Source organism: Aethalodelphis obliquidens, unplaced genomic scaffold (genome assembly GCF_003676395.1).
Source record: "Aethalodelphis obliquidens isolate GAN/ISIS:26980383/991018 unplaced genomic scaffold, ASM367639v1 scaffold15, whole genome shotgun sequence".
Classification (NCBI taxonomy): Eukaryota; Metazoa; Chordata; class Mammalia; order Artiodactyla; family Delphinidae; genus Aethalodelphis; species Aethalodelphis obliquidens.
In genome coordinates, this window is record NW_020837959.1 from 5,527,332 (window position 1) to 5,542,285 (window position 14,954).

Below are 14,954 nucleotides of genomic sequence, written 5' to 3' on the forward strand. Positions count from 1 at the left end.
TATTAGATGTTGCGGTTATCTTCCGTATGCTAATAGAATCCAGTGTCAGCGCCAGTCAGGAGGGACACATGGATTTGTCCTGTTCCGTAGTCACAGAATTAAACCTGACCCAAGTCACAAGCTCATGAACGCATCATTGCAAAGCATGTGTCTTACCAATAATATGGCATAAGCTTCACCTCTGTGTGTAAAGAATATTGTACAAGTAACCCCGGATATTCTGGTAAATTTTCCTTCAGTTTAACCAGCTTTTCTAGAGCTCCTCCTATGTCTTGTGTAGAGTCCAACAGTAAACAAGACCCAGCCCCTGCCTGGAGGAAATCACAGGTTAGTAGGAATTTCAAGTACAATTTCCCCAAGGGGAAACGCATGGGGAGGGCTGACTGCAGGGCAGCTGGGGAGCACGTAGCTGGTCCTAAGGGGCCAGGAAGGAAGTCACATCTAAGCCCAGACCTGAAGAGAGACAGGAGTTAGCTAAGGGAAAGAAGGCCGTTGGGGGCAGAGGAGAAACCTTGCGATTTCTGGAGGTGTTGGGAGGACAGAACCGCAGGACGAGATTATCAGGGAGGAAGAGAACTAGTGCATGGAATGGTCACCGAGCGCAATGAGGGCCGTGGTTTAGAGGAAGCCCAGACCACACAAGGGAGAGCTACCTAGGACGTGACAGTGTCCCGTTCATGCCACGGTGGAGAGGCATATGAGTGGGTGGGATGGAGCGGTATTTGGGAGGTCGCAATGGCAAGACTTGGCAATGGACTGGATGTCGGGGCGGAGAGCCAGGGAAGGTCAGGTCAGAGGGGCTGGCTCTGGCTTGTGCAGCTGTGGTGCGACGGATGTGCAATTAATCATGGTGTTAATCTCCTATAAAATCATAACTTCGTATTACGTTTCATTTCACACTTTCCTAGGAGATTTATTTATTTTTGCTATATAGTGATGTAATAAAATACCCCAACTTGTTCTTTCACGGAGGAGGAGAGCTACATGGGGGGAAGAGCAGTTGTGGAGAGAGGATGAAGGGTTCAGTTGCTGAGCTGGAGGCGCTGGTGAGATAGTTTCTGATGGGTAGTGTGGACTCTGGGACCAGAGAAAGAGAGAGATGAGAGAGAGAGAGAGAGAGAGAGAGAAAGATGAGAGAGAGAGAGAGAGAGAGAGAGAGAGAGAGAGAGAGAGAGGGAGGGAGGGGGGGGGTGGGATAGGGTGAAGGGGGTGGGTTGGGGGCTCTGAACAGGACATACAATGGATGGTAATTGAGCCTATCAGATCCGATAAGACCCATCTCATATACAGATCCTCATCAAAACAATATTGATGATTAATATAGAAAATTCCATACCAAACCAGGATTACATAAACAAATTTAAGGGAGTTAAATTTTTAAAGATTGAAACTTGTATGAGGAAACTCCAGGCTCTTTGGATCCTCTGTCACGATAATACTAATCATTTGAATGTCTTAAAAAATTAACTCCTTTGATATTATTAACTAATGACATTTGACTTTCCCATCAGAGAGTTTATCTCGCTGGCAAATCTTTAGTTCTTTTTTTGCAATGCCATGGTGCTAAAATGTACCTGTCTGTGATGGGTCGATACTTGTCTTTGTATTTAAAAAATGTTTCAATGTTCTAAACATGCTCACCTTGTGAAACTAGTTTTCTCATATTTCCCCATAAATGGTCCATTGTCAGTGGAAGGAGGTTTCCTTTTCTGATGGATAATATTTCAATGTATTTGAAAATACACTATTTTCTATCTCTACACTCAATTTTTTCTTTCTCATAAAACATATATAAGTACAGAAAACTTATACTAAAACTTTCACAATTCTATGTTTTAATTATGTTATAATCTAAAATTTATTTCAGTTATTTGCCTTACAAAATAATATGTGCTCATTTTAGGGACTTCACAAGCTGTTGTAGGTGTAAATTGAAACAAATTATCTCCTTTCCTTTTCCAGTGTTAACCCCTTGTAGTAACTTGGTAACAATTGCTGTGTACTTTTCCTTCCTTTGCATATTACGTTATGTACAAACATGTCCAGATATTTTTTGTTTTTTTGTTTTACAAAACATTCTGTATATGACATTCTAAAATTAGTAGGTTTTCCTACAATTTTATCATGTAGTCCTTCCAAGTAAGTATGTATCAATCTACCTTAATCTTTGAAGGCCCCCAAAGCATTTCAGACGTGTGCGTCATAACTTAAACAATATAACCCGACTGATGGCTCTTCAGGTTGCTCCTGGTTTGCCATCATTACCAACAGTGCTGAAAGGAGCAAACTTATTCATGTAAATTCATGGGCTGGGACTTTTGTTTTTATAGGGAAAAATAAGCAAATGAACAGGAAAAAGACGAATGATTCCACATACATCTAGGTAAAAGGATAGGATTTTTTATAGCGAAAGAAATGCAAAGGACCAACACGTGTATGAAGACGTTCATGTCATCAGTAGTTAGGGAAATGCACATGCAAACAAAAAACATAAAAAAAATGAAAATAAAGAAGCAAAATACCAATTTTCACCCATTGTATTGGCAGAAATTAAAAATAGTTATAACACCCAGTGGTGGCAAAAATGTGGGGAAGAGAGTTCTTGAACATTATTATCTTACATTTTTGAGAAAGACTTTGTCAGTGTTTCATAAAATTAAATATGTACAAACCCTTTGATTCAACCATCTGACTCCTAGGAATTAAACTGGGCTATTTTTAGAGAATACCTAGAAACAATTGAGAAATGAGGGATGTGGTAAAAAATTTTCCCAAATATTTTTATTGATAAGAATAAAGCAAATACAAGAAGCAATTGTAGGGCAACCGGGATGGGAAGCAATGAGCAATTCCCTCCACATGCTAACATTTATCCTACCCTGCATATATTTTCTCATGATATTTAATGGCTCCTTTTGAAAAAAATGATATGTACCCGTGTTTTCTAATCTGCTCAAAATGCATGCATGAAGGGCATAAATAAGTTTTAAGCCAATGAATTAAGTCTTACCTGAAGTTTAGAGACACATGAATCCTGTCCGGTTGTTCATGAGATGCGTGAGGCCTCATTGTAGCGGCTCTGGTTCTCCAGACAGAAGGAGGGGCTGGTCCTCTATGCCCAGCATATGGCTCTGAGTTTATCTGTAACCTGAGTCTTAAATAGGACACGGCTTGATGTGAGAGGGAAGGGGCAGATTGGGAACTCAGAGCACCAAGAGCATTAGGAAAGGTTGGACCCTATTGTGATTGGTATTGTACAGATGCATCCCGGTTTGCAAAACCAGTAGGAGGCAGACCTAAGCTCTCAGTGCAAGGGTCTCATTGCAGACTCTGGAACATAACTATTGTGCCCTTGGAAGTCACCCAGGACTTCTTAAACATAGACCTTTGCTTCTGGGCGCCATTTCTGTAAAGCCTTCCCGGGCCCCCTTCCTCCCTGATTTTACACAGAAGGAACCCCTGTCTGCTTGAACTCCACTGTGATGGCTCTATTATTTCATTCATGAAAGTACCTTGCGGGCTGTGCCCCATTGTACTTTGTGAACCTCAAATGAAATTAGGAATGGAAAAGGACTTTGGAAACCCTCATGTGCCAACTAGATATGACTTATTTGTGGTAACGTCCTCTTTTGGGAAGGAGATTGGTTTCTTGGTCACTGTCCTCTCTGTCACTTTCTATTCTTCTGCTTGAGATCCTCCCTGAAGTCCACAGCATTTCTATGATTCTGCTCTTTTCACTCATATTTCTTAATAAGTTCTCAAGTCTTGCTTGCTTGGAGGTTTGCTAAGTATTTTCAGAGACATGTTAAGATAACGTCTGTGAGAAATTTCAGAAGCCTTGACGTCTGGTGGTGGTAGGCACCTCTTGTTTCCCTGGGAATGGAACTGGAGCCAGTGGACATGATTCTGATTGTCTGCACTGATCCAGCCATCATTCCAGCCCCTTCCAACCGATTACTCTCTCTTGTGTACGCCGGGACTAGCTCTCTGGATTTCACAACCTTAGGATACCTCCTCTACATCCCATTTGCCCTCAGAACTCTAAACCAGCAGATCCCAAGACGGGAAAATTAGAAAAGGAAGAGGTTTTTAAGGTCAGATTTTTCCTATCAAGTTTGAAATGAGATCCATTTGCATTCCAGAACACGTCGGGTTTAAAAATTCAGTTGACTCAATTTCAATGCCATTTTAGATCGATCATGGTCTCACAGAGGCCACCTGTGCAGGGACCAGTATGGGTATGGGAGGGCTCTTAATCTCCACTGCGTGAGCAGATCAAATGGCGCTGTGCCTTTCTCTCTCTCTCCCTCTCTCTCTCTTTCTCTCTCTGACTTTTTTCTCTGGACACTAGCCCTATCGTGGAACACTTAGAAGTGGAACTCCTAAATTGTTCCATATTCATGGTAATTTCTATAGCAAAGGTAAGAGGTGTTTGGTGTAGATTTAGTGTCAGCAATAACACAAATCTCTCCCATAGTACCTGTGGGCAGAACTAGTTGATGATTGAGAGAATTTATGACCTGGGATATCATATATTTCAAATAAAATTTAAAAACCCAAGTACTACTTTGGGATTTTGGAAAACTTTACTGTTCAATTCCCAGAGTTGAAATACTTGACATATAGAAAGTGTCACTTTACTAAAAAACAATGGATTAATCTGTATCCTTGAATTAGAGCCAGGACAAAGAATACTGAAAACAGAGAAGTCATCCTTGGGGGATGTACAAACTCAGTTTATTGCTTCTAGAATATTCACATACCCATCTGGATATATGACAACTTAGTAATCTTTTAATGTCACCCTTTTTTAGTATACAAAAATGATATGTAATAATGATGCTTGTCATTAATTGAGGGTTTACCACCCTGTGCTGGGGGCTATGCTTTGATGCCACTCTGATTCTCTCTAGTTCTCACTATATTTTATCAGGTGGTACAATTTCCCTTTTACAGATGAGAAAACAAGGAGGTTATGTAACTTGTTCAAGATCATACAACTGGTAAGTGTAAGACCTGGATTCAAAACTAGGAGAGTCTATATGGTTTCGATGTCTGAGCTCTTTCCAAAAATACTGTGACACCTCTCCAGAAACTGTTATCAGAATGCAGCTTTACTGAGTGACATACTTGGAGAAGAATATTTACAAATTAAGAAACATTCAAGTAAGAGTGATCAAGTTGGTAGTTGTCCGGAAACCATGGCATAAGAGGAAAAGTTGAAATTACTGGAGTTAATTAAGTCAGTGAAAGAATCACATAAGATAAAATAACTTTCTTCAAATACCCGGAGAGCTGTCACACATAAGGCTGGACCTAGTCTGTGGCGTCAAAGGGTGGGTAATGGATGAAAGTTAAAGAAGGTGACTTTGACCCATAGGAGGTCAGAGCTTTCTGAGAGAGCTCGCCGGGCAGTGGGATGGGGAGTGAGTTGATCCTTGGAAGTGACAGAGGTGTTTGCTTTTCCAGGGTATTGAGGAACAGATTGTTATATTAGGTAGAAGTCTGGGCTGGATGGCCTCTGACACATATTTCAATTCTGAGGTTATCTAAATATCAATTCACAACACCTTGGTATGAATAAATTGACAAATTCTTCTCTTAGTGATGGGGGAAGACTAGACACCATGAAAACACTGAGTGCCTGAAAATGGAAAAGTCTTGAAGATACTTTGCCTGTTTAACAATTTCACTCAGGATTGGCTTATATTTACATTTTTCATCACAGAAGAACATGAAAATTCCAGTAATTGATTTTCTCAGCAATTCTGTTTCCGAATTTGAAGAAAACTGTATTTCAGTTTTGGTAAAGTCTAATGCTATTTTTAATGGATTTGGGAGTTCTTCTGACTCGACATTTAATGGATTACAAAGAAACTGGTGGGAGGTTTTCCAGGATGTAATGGGTGTAATTGAGTTGTGACAGGTTTTCAGAAAGGACTCAAAACACAGGTAATCCATTGCAGACAAGAAGAATATTATCCTTGAACTCTGAATCAGTAGTATTGGTATATTAATATACTACGTTTGGGTTTATGTTAGGAAGTGCATTGTAATTGTTTTTTAAATGGGTGTTATGCTCATAACATTTTAAAAAGAGTGACGCTCTGGAAAACACAAAGTCTTGGCAAGAAGTCAGGTTTAATTAAACTGTGGGGACTGTATAAATTGGAGGCATGATTTTATTAAACTAAGAAAACTAGCCAGGACCCTTCTCTGGAAGAGCTGTGGATGGTGGGGACACATTAACTCTCATGACATTTATCATGTATTTGTTAATTTCACAAACACTTTTAACTTGTATGACTTGATTCATCAACTCTAGGTATGTACACATGAGGTCGCATCCTCTTTTCTTCCGGTTACTCTCGAGCTTCCAGTGTCTTTCTTGTGCTGAGGTTTCCAAAGCAATAGATCATTCTTGTTTCCAGGCGTCAGCAACTACTGTTTATTTTTTCTGAGACAGTGTCCCTTTGGGGATTGGCCTGTCTCCCTAGGCCACTCCCATCCATCATGGCAGGGAAACAATTGCTGGTCCAGGTTCCTGCACTAGCCCTCGGTGGGGCTCCAAAGATAATCACTCAACACTTAGCTTTTCTATTGACTCTGAAACACCAACATAGACAAACATAGGGATTACATTCCATCATTTTTATTGCCTTTTTTTTGTCAATGAGCGAGAATCTTGATTGAGGCTACCTTGGTCTACCTTAACAGCTCACAGAAGCTTCGGTTATCAGAGAGTACATGTTGGGATGGCCCTGGGCCCATTCCATAAAGATGTGATCCACTTCTTCCTAAGTGGTTAGTTTTGTGACCAGTTGATATAGACCTTGATTAGTTAATAAGAGGTCTGCTACATCCTATTCCTTTGCCTATATTTACATAATAATACAATAATAATAAGTAATAATACTTACAATAATACACAAAATATACACACATGTATATAAATATTCATATAAGAGGAGGTCATGCAAGTGTACTTTTCAGAAGTAAAAAGATAGGTCTCCATACATAAAACATGGAAGAGATTGGCATATATTTAAGTAGCTCCTTCAAAAGGCTGGCCAATTAATTTTAGTCTTTTTTGTTTGTTTGTTTGGTTGGCTTTTGCTATTTACTTATTTAATTATTTATTTTAATCTTTATTGTGTATTGGAGCATAATTGATTAACAATGTTGTGTTAGTTTCAGGTGTATAGCTAAGCGATTCAGTTATATATATACATGTATCTATTCCTTCCCAAATTCTCTTTAGTCTTAAATATTATACATGAGTGGAGACAATAACAATGTCATTGAACACCTACTGAGTACTCCATATCTGATAGGCTCTATAATCAATATTTTACATACACTAAAGCCTACAACGATTTTCTGGAGATACTACCATCCACACTTTACAGATGGGAAACTAGATTTATAGAGGTTGAAAGCTAGTATGTGAGTCAGGAATTGAAATCAGGCTGAGGGACTTCATTTCTGAGCCTTTGACCACGATGTGGGGCAGAGCATTAGGGCCTCTCTGCCTTGATCGTCCCAGTGGCCAGTGGTGAATTTTGAATGTTGATGGTCTCACACGTAGTTTTATTTTCATAAAAGGGCACAAAGCGATGCCTTTTCAGAGTCCCTGTGTGTATGGAAATGTCTTTCTGTTGAGTCCACACATGAAAGATAACTTGGCCCTGGAAGCAATTGGTGGATCACAGCCTCTTTTCCAGAGAACTCTAGCTATTGTCTTGGCATTTGTTATCCAGAAGTCCATGATGACTTTAATTCTTGTTTTTTGCATTTGTGTTCCCTCCACCTTCAGTTCTGCCCAATGTTTATAGGATTTTTTCCCCCCCTCTGGTCATTATTTTTAAATCTTTTTGGCCAGGATATATTTAGGTTTAGTAAATGTTTTCTTGGTTTTTACAGACAACGCAGTGAATTCTTTCAACCAAATATTGTAGATCTTTTTTTTAGCTCAAGAAATTTTTCCTCTTCATTTTCCTTCCCTTTTCATTAAAAAAAATATCCTGGAGTACGAATCATGTCTATGTTGTATGTCTCGCAGGGCTACTTGTCCCTCTCTAGAGATTTCCATCTCCTTGTCATTTTCCTCTCCATCCTTGGGCAGCTTTCCAAGTTTGCCTTCCGTGCTACCGGTTTCATTTTCTTCAGTGTGAATTCTGCTCTTCCCTGTCTCCTATGTGGATTTGGAATCTGATATGTTACTATTAATTTGCTGGTACTTTGTTACATGTACAAGGATCTACTGCATCTGTATGCAATCTCAGAGGAAGAAATCCACATGTTATTCATGTGTTTATTCTTCACCAAACTGCTCTGCTGTCTAATTCCTCCCTGCACCTCCAAGCTTTGCCTATCTTGGAGCAGAGCAGAGGCACATCTCACAAACCACTACAGCATTCAAACGAAATTGAATCCTGTTTCAAAGATACAGAATAAGAGCCGTGAAGAAGTGTTTCCAGGGACCTGGAATGGTGTGAGTCACGGACAAATCCCCAGCAAGGAGCCACCGCTGTGTGTTAATGTATAAATTATTTTAGCGTGCGTTTGTGATCCGCAGAGCCCGGGGCAGGCTCTCAGGGAAGCACCACTTTTCCTTGGCTGGTACAATGAGTCTCTGAATTAGGCAGCAGACGTCCAAGGAGTTAGGAAGTGTCTTCCAACCTATTTGGAGGTTTTCTGTGCTCTGGCTATCATTACTGTGCCCAGGAGAGAAGATTCTATCCTTGTAGAAGAAACAAACATTTGATAGAAAACAGGGAACAGGCCTTGAACATTTGTTATGCTGTGAATCTAGGAGAAGTTCTTTAAAGACTCGATGTCGGCTTTTTTCACCCAAAATATAAAAACTAATTTGTAACATTTTCAGCCAAAATGGCTACAGATCAAATGTCCCATATACTCTTCTGGAATGAAGAGTCACAAAAGCCTCACATTCCAATTGTCTCCTATTTAAATGACTTCCTTATTGCTAGTCACCAACCTTCAGAGGTTGCTTTAACTATGAAAAATAGCAGTAAATTACTCCGTGGGTGTATTAAATAGCATTTAGAGAATTTAAAAAGTCAGCTTGTTAGACTCAAGCCAAGTTTTTTTTTTTTTTTTTTTTCCGGTACGCGGGCCTCTCACTGTTGTGGCCTCTCCCGTTGCGGAGCACAGGCTCCAGACGCACAGGCTCAGCGGCCATGGCTCATGGGCCCAGCCGCTCCGCGGCATGTGGGATCTTCCCAGACCAGGGCACGAACCTGTGCCCGCTGCATCGGCAGGCGGACTCTCAACCACTGCGCCACCAGGGAAGCCCTCAAGCCAAGCTTGTTAGACTCAAACATAAGCCAGTGTACGTCCTGTTTAGAGGACAATGAGTAATCTGAAGTGATCACAAGCTTCCATTTGTGTTGGTTTCATGTGTATATTTTGCAGTTTACAGGTTCTTATCCATATATGGAATATACAACAGAAGTCACTTTTCATTCATTTCAGACTGAACTATTGTCTTATGTGAGTGATTTCAGACAATGACCTAAAAGGGGGTAATCTTCACTCTGCAGAACATGCTATCCAGTTACTGACTATAGTCTTGAACATCCATCAGAAACAGCAAAGGTATTGTGGTGAGTTACCAGTCACTAGAGAGATTTTAAAAATAAGGATGTAGTTATCAAAATGCTTAAAAATTCCAGAACATCATTTTATAAACCATTCCTATTAAAGATCTTCAAAAACAAAGTACTTAATGCTCTTTTTGTAGCGAGAAAAAGCCTCAGAACTTTGTTAATTGATCAATACTATTCAACTTTGTCCCTTCTCAGTTTTCTTTACCTACTTATTAAACATCTTGGAATTTAAAAGAGATATTTGTGATTTGAATAGCGGGAGAAAGAAGACCAAGATAAAGATGATTAGATGAATAAATATATTTTAAAAAACCTTTATTTTGAAATAGGAAAGCAAATGCTACTATTTTCCTTGAGCCCTTAATGGATGAAATGGTTTGACTGTGTCAGCAGGGATCCATAACTCATGAAACGGTCTCTGACTGATTTCACAATTGGAAACTGATCTAATTTTATTGTTCACTTATGTTATAATTTAGGACTTTTCTAAGTTAAATCATCCTCATGTTTAATTCTTTCTGTTTGAGATGACTACTTCACACAGATTTTATTTTTTTGTTTTTGGTATTACTTTCTTTTTCAAGGAGTGTACTGTATAATCACTGAACTCCTCTATAATTACACGGCAAAGACTATGTAAATACGTAATTATGTTCATGCAGATTACTTGATAATTATACTTCCAGTTACCAAGTAATGAACGGAATAATCATCATGCAACTTGCAGCTCTTAGACTTTCAGCTTGGTCTTTGTTTTAAAAAAGGAGAGAACTAGATAATTACTCGATGGTTACATGGCATTCACATTGTCAACAGTCGTGTATTTACGTTGCTATTACATGGTTATTTTTTACCTTGTAAAATAAAGTGCGACTGCCTCTGAAAGAAAGCCTTTCCTCCTCCTTTCAATAGGAATTCCATGTCTCAGGCTGGTGAATAGCAAAGCTGAGCCGCTCTTTTGTATGTGCTTAAATACACGGGGTGGCACAGAAGCAAAATTAGAAAAGTCTCTGAACTTATGTTTGCCAGGATAGAAGTAAAAAAAGAGAGGAGGGGAAAACCCCCTATACGTCAAGCTGTACCAGTGAAACATGAAACACACAGTTCCTAATCCTAAATCCAGGAGACTCATTCCCTAACCAACAGTGATTTTCTTTCTGTTGTTTAGCTCATCCGCAGTACCAGTTGTCCACTCTTCCCTCTCCCTGGAATGTGCTTCCTCTATTTCAAGAACCAGCTCTCTTGCCTCGCCTTGGACGCATCATTGCATCATTCCCAAACCCTCTGTGTATGTCCTCTGCTTCCTACTCTAAACCTGCGTACATGCCTTTAGGTTAGCATGGCTTGTGTATTATTGTAGGAAGTCTTCCCTCAATGTCGTGAATAAAAATCCATCAGAGCCTCTGTGAGTGACAGCTTTCCATCTTATCTCCAGGCTTATTGCCACTGCATAGGCATAACTAGTTTATGAATATACTTATAATGAATAAATTAATTAAAAGATAGATATGTATAGATAGATAGAAAAAAAGAGATGTATGATATAGTAGATATACATACCAGGGAATGAATTCTCAAGATCATTACCTTTTGTTATTTCATTGGTCTAGCTGTGCCTGGATCCAATGACAAACATTTGTGACAAATTCAGTAGAGTTATCTTAAAAGGTTTGTTTCTTCTTTTTTTCTTTTTTTTCTTTCTTCGTATGGCATACTTTGTCTTTGACTTTGGGAGCTAAATGAAGTTTCAAGTAAAAATATAAGGCATTGGATCCATACATTCATATCATTCATGTGACATTTAATTAATACACGTTATATTCAATGTATTCTGATCAGCCCAGAGGAAGTTCAAAGAAAAAAAGCAACTTTTTTTCTATCTTTAATGACGGAACTTCCATTCATGGGGGGAAGGAAGAGCATCCGTTTTTTAAGTGGGCTATAATATAAAACAGAAGAAGCTAAGAACTATATAGTACAAAGGAACAGAACCATGAACACTGCTTTCCTTATGATTTCAAGTCATTGTATATTTTACTGGCCACTTTTTTTTTTTTCTGCGGTACGCAGGCATTCTATCTATCTAGGCTTTCTATCTTACTCCACTGATCTATATTTCTGTTTTTGTGCCAGTACCATACTGTCTTGATGACTGTAGCTTTGTAGTCTAGTGTGAAGTCTGGGAGACTGATTCCTCCAGCTCCATTGTTCTTTCTCAAGATTGCTTTGGCTATTTGGGGTCTTTTGTGTTTCCCTACAAATTGTGAAATTTTTTGTTCTAGTTCTGTGAAAAAATGCCAGTGGTAGTTTGATAGGGATTGCATTGAATCTGTAGATTGCTTTGGGTAGTATAGTCATTTTCACAATGTTGATTCTTCCAATCCAAGAACATGGTATATCTCTCCATCTATTTGTATCATCTTTAATTTCTTTCATCAGTTTCTTATAATTTACTGCATACAGGTCTTTTGTCTCCTTGGGTAGGTTTATTCCTAAGTATTTTATTCTTTTTGTTGCAATGGTAAATAGGAGTGTTTTCTTAATTTCACTTTCAGATTTTTCATCATTGCTGTATAGGAATGCAAGAGATTTCTGTGCATTAATTTTGTATCCTGCTACCTTACCAAATTCATTAATTAGCTCTAGTAGTTTTCTGGTAGCACCTTTAGGGTTCTCTATGTATACTATCATGTCATCTGCAAACAGTGACAGCTTTATTTCTTCTTTTCCGATTTGGATTCCTTTTATTTCCTTTTCTTCTCTGATTGCTGTGGCTAAAACTTCCAAAACTATGTTGAATAATAATGGTGAGAGTGGGCAACCTTGTCTTGTTCCTGATCTTAGTGGAAATGTTTTCAGTTTTTCACCATTGAGAACGATGTTGGCTGTGGGTTTATCAAATATGGCCTTTATTACGTTGACGTAAGTTCCCTCTAGGCCTATTTTCTGGAGAGTTTTTATCATAAATCGGTGTTGAATTTTGTCAAAAGCTTTCTCTGCATCTATTGAGATGATCATATGGTTTTTCTCCTTCAATTTGTTAATATGGTGTATCACGTTGATTGATTTGCGTATATTGAAGAATCCTTGCATTCCTGGGATAAACCCCACTTGATCATGGTGTATGATCCTTTTAATGTGCTGTTGGATTCTGTTTGCTAGTATTTTGTTGAGGGCTTTTGCATCTATGTTCCTCAGTGATATTGGTCCGTAGTTTTCTTTTTTTGTGACATTTTTGTCTGGTTTTGGCGTCAGGGTGATGGTGGCCTTGTAGAATGAGTTTGGGAGTGTTCCTCCCTCTGCTATATTTTGGAAGAGTTTGAGAAAGATAGGTGTTAGGTCTTCTCTAAATGTTTGATAGAATTCACCTGTGAAGCCATCTGGCCCTGGGCTTTTGTTTGTTGCAACATTTTAAATCACAGTTTCAATTTCAGTGCTTGCGATTGGTCTGTTTATGTTTTCTATTTCTTCCTGGTTCAGTCTCGGAAGGTTGTGCATTTCTAAGAATTTGTCCATTTCTTCCAGGTTGTCCATTTTATTGGCATAGAGTTGCTTGTAGTAATCTCTCATGATCCTTTGTATTTCTGCAGTGTCAGTTGTTACTTCCCCTTTTTCATTTCTAAGTCTATTGGTTTGAGTCTTCTCCCTTTTTTTTCTTGATGCGTCTGGCTAATGATTTATCAATTTTGTCTATCTTCTGAAAGAACCAGCTTTTAGTTTTATTGATCTCTGCTATCGAATTTGTAAGTCTTCTACAACAATGTGCAAAGTGTGCATTGGTGATTACATGTAACTTTTCAAAAAGAGAATTGCTAACTTTTGTTAACTTATTATAAGGGACAGCTGCCCCACAATAGGTTAAGAGCATTCTTCACCTAAGGATTTTATGCTTCATAATTATTTTGATCAAGTGAAATAACAGACTTTAAAATGCTTGGACAGACAAAATCCTCTACACAGATGAATTAGTAGTGCTTACGTGGTAGTTTTTTGGTAGAAAATGCTGTGTGTTACTTGTATGAAATCATTATTTCCTTTTTTTGTGTAATTCACTGTGTATAATGGGTGTGATTACTTGTTGTGGGTACTATTTAGTGTTATTACTTAACAGATTGACCACATCTGATGGAACTCAGATGTGAGAAAATCCATTCTGTCACTTCTAGGAGCAATTGAAATATAAAACATAGGATTGTGCTTAGCCAGGCACATTACTTATGACAGTTGTCTTCTTTGTTTTTTCACATTTTTCAAACTTTAAAAAACTGATTTGCTCAAAACTACAATGCGGTATCACCTCACACCAGTCAGAATAGACATCATCAAAAAATCTACAAACAGTAAATGCTGGAGAGGGTGTGGAGAAACGGGAACTCTCTTGCACTGTTGGTGGGAATGTAAACTGATACAGCCACTATGGAGAACAGCATGGAGGTTCCTTAAAAAACTAAAAATAAAACTACCATAGGACTCAGCAATCCCACTGCTGGGCATATACCCTGAGAAAACCATAATTCAAAAAGAGTCAAGTACCACAATGTTCATTGCAGCTCTATTTACAATAGCCAGGACATGGAAGCAACCTAGGTGTCCATTGACCGATGAATGGATAAAGAAGATGTGGCACATATATACAATGGAATATTACTCAGCCATAAAAAGAAATGAAATTGAATTATTTGTAATGAGGTGGATGGACCTAGAGTCTGACATACAGAGTGAAGTAAGTCAGAAAGAGAAAAACAAATACCATATGCTAACACATATATATGGAATCTAAAGAAAAAAAAATGGTCATGAAAACCTACGGGCAAGACAGGAATAAAGACACAGATATAGAGAATGGACTTGAGGACATGGGGAGGGGAAGGGTATGCTGGGATGAAGTGAGAGAGTGGCATGGACTTACATATACTACCAAATGTAAAATAAATAGCTAGTGGGAAGCAGCCTCATAGCACAGGGAGATCAGCTCGGTGCTTTGTGACCACCTAGAGGGGTGGGAGAGAGGGAGACGCAGGAAGGAAGAGATATGGGGATATATGTATATGTATAGGTGATTCACTTTGTTATAAAGCAGAAACTAACACACCATTGTAAAGCAATTATACTCCAATAAAGATGTTAAAAAGAAAACAACACTGATTTGTTTCAGAAATTTCTTTCTTCCAGTTTAAAAATAAAAATTCTTTCACTGGTGTTTGAACTAGGTAACACTATTTTTTTTTTTTTATTGAGTTTTAGTTCATTTACAATGTTGTGTTAGTTTCTGGTGTACAGCAAAGTGATTCAGTTATACATACATATATATATATATATATA